This window comes from Lissotriton vulgaris, chromosome 11, assembly GCF_964263255.1.
Source record: "Lissotriton vulgaris chromosome 11, aLisVul1.2, whole genome shotgun sequence".
NCBI classification, from domain to species: Eukaryota; Metazoa; Chordata; class Amphibia; order Caudata; family Salamandridae; genus Lissotriton; species Lissotriton vulgaris.
Window position 1 is genome coordinate 668,972,147 of NC_141699.1, and position 3,012 is coordinate 668,975,158.

The window sequence follows — 3,012 nt, forward strand, 5'->3', positions numbered from 1 at the left end:
GCCCGCCACTGGTGCCATGATGTTCTGGGAAGCTCAGCCGCAAACGAACCCTCCGCGGTGGGCTCCGCCCCGGTGACAGTCAGCCATGGGATTGATTTACGCGGCAAGCTCATGCAGGCAGCAGCCACTAATATCTGAATTCAACTGCCGCCGTGCGTGCCATAGGTGGTACCAGGATGGGTCGAATCCAGAGTGTTTTCTTACATAGTGGCAAGCATAATGAGCTCAGCCCCAAAGTCTGCCACAATCAATAGGGAAGTTCACCTCCAGTCTTCTCGCAGGCAGGCCTACAAAGCAGCACACCGTAGAGCCCCAAAGTCTGCCAATCAGTGCACACCGTGAGCTACCTGCCACTCAATTCCAGCAAAATTATATTATTAATGAGCAGGCAGCGCTCTCCAAAACGCTTGACAGAGGATGTGCTATATGCGTGACTTCACATTGCAGTGTTGTGATGTGGACGACCTCACTTAAATGTGTTAGTCTAATGCCTGATGTGTGGAACTTGGCAGGGCTGTTGTTTCGTTTTGGTACGGTAGTCAGTACAAATTTGGCAATGGAATGTTAAATGCATGGTGAAACCATGGACACGCCACATAAAAGCAACTTACAACTGAGCAGAGATGTGGACCTCCCACTTTCACAGTAAACAAATACATTGAAAACAACTCCTTTCTGACTGTGATTTACAGTTTGTGAAACCAGATTCAAAACGCACTGCACCTGCAACATCGCCCCTTCCCTTCATACATTTCAACTCAACCTGCTCCATGTGACCAGGCATTGATCTGGCAATGGACCCAAGGCAGGGCCGGTCCTAGAACTCCTGGGGCCCCGGGCGAAAGGGAAGATGTGAGGCCCCTCTAATTTGCATGAAACTTCCAGTCGCAACCGGCATGACTCGCGTGGGAAGGTTTCGCAGGAGTTCGGGAGGTGGGGAACAGGAAGCAGGCAGCCTCCCTCCCCTCCCCTAAGCCATACCCAATGCTGCAATGGCATTGCAGCCTACATAGAGAAAGGCCAGAGTGTGCATGACTGGTTTGGTCGAACAGTCAGCGCCCTTACCAGTTAGCAAGGCACTCCTCCCCTGCCCTAAAGCAGACGCGCCCGCCCCCAACCAAACACTTCTGCTTTCTCGCAGTGCTAGAAGTAGAAACATAAAACGGTCATTTTAGCATTTTGTGTTTCTGCTTTTGCGAGAAAGTAGTGGGGCGACGCTCCTCCGCCCTAGTGGAGGTCCCGCCATAGGTAACATCACAAGAAGTGACATCTGAGAAAGTGACATCGCAGGACTAAATAAATAAATAAATCGTAAATCATACATTCTTATATAGCGCCTTTCACCGTAAGGTCTCAAGGCGCTTGCTTTGGGAACCCGTCCTGGCTTTTCCCTGCGAGATAACCCCTACTGGGCATCCCCAAGGTGCAAGCCAGGCATCCCATCGTGGTGGGGCCGTAGTGGAGATTAAGCAAGCTATTGCCCAGAGTTGCAGAGTGTGAACCCATGATTTGAGTACGCACCGAGACGAGAATTATCGAGTCCATGGACATTTTGAGCTCAAGACCCTGCCGCGTCGGGAATTGAACCCTGGTCCCGGGTCTAACCTCTGCGTCCGGGTCTGCCTCCTCTAACCGGTGAGCCACACTTCTCCACTATTGATCTTAGTTGGCATCACTGAAGAGACCTAACGTGGATATCAGTAACATGGACAAAAAGCTAAATATACAAATAAAATAAGTCCATATATTTTAAAACTGTTACATGGATTACATTTGTCTCATTAGATGGAAAAGATAGGTGCAGGTCTCACAAAGATGTATATTATTTACTCCTCGTTAACTGATTGTTTCCAGATGAGTGCATGATACACTTTCCAGTTCTGCCTCATAAAGGGGGGAGATCCTGTTGAGGTAATGAGGGGCGGGATCATTCAAAATATAAAATTACACAAGAAAAAACCTCTCACACCATGGATATAATTGCACATTTCAAAAGGCTCCCTTATCTTTCTGTGCCATTATTGTGCTACCTTAGGATGACATTAATACTTCGTAATTTGTTTTAACGTAAGTCCTCTCACCAGAATCCCACATTCCCATGCTAAGAGACGTAGGACAATCTTTTGTGTGTGTGTGCTCTGTACTCGCCAGAATTATGTTAAGTGCAAAAACACAACACATGTTGTACAAAATTACAAGACACCATTGCAAACAAATGAAGATTGTACATAAACCAAAAAAGACTTAGAACAACCTAGACCACTGCTAAATCATACATTGACTTGAAGGTATGCTACACATTCAAGGGGTTGTCAAATCAACGTTTTTGATTTGGTGGTAGAACTGTAGGAAGTAGAAGTGGCCAGCTTTAGCGCTGGTGGAGCCCTGTGCGACAATGTTGGTGCCCCCAATGACTTGCTCTGCCACGGATTCCCTCACTACCACCTATTAACAGTGCCCCTCAAGTCTCCATAACTACACTCTCTCCCAGATGCATTTAATTTGCACCGTCACTCGTTTTAGCTCTGTGCGCCATGCACACACCTTAGCGCTGAAGCGCTAGGGTGTGTGCATGAGTGTAGCATAGGTTTTGTACAGAAGGGTACCCTTCTTGTGCAAAATACTATGCTGGGTACGATACACAGCATTTCCCACTTTGCATACGTGCTGTGCCGTGTAGCACGCATGAAAAGTCGTAAAAGCATGGAGAAATGAAAGCATTTCTCTTGTTAGCGCCTCCTTTGAAGGGGCGTTAACTTTTGTCGCAAAACTATGTTCACAAATCTTTGTAAATATGGTTTTGCGTCAAAGGGTATGGGTGGTTACATGGGAACGCCCATGTACCACTCCCTCGGCGCAAAGTAACCAAAGCAGTGCTTAGCGCTGCTTTGCACTACTTAGAGGGTGCTTTCCAGCGCAAAACAAGTTTTTGCTGGAAAGAAAATAGCAGCAAAAAAAAATTGTGCTGGTTAGCGTCACTCTTGTGATGCAAAACCAGCGCAAAAGGTTTGA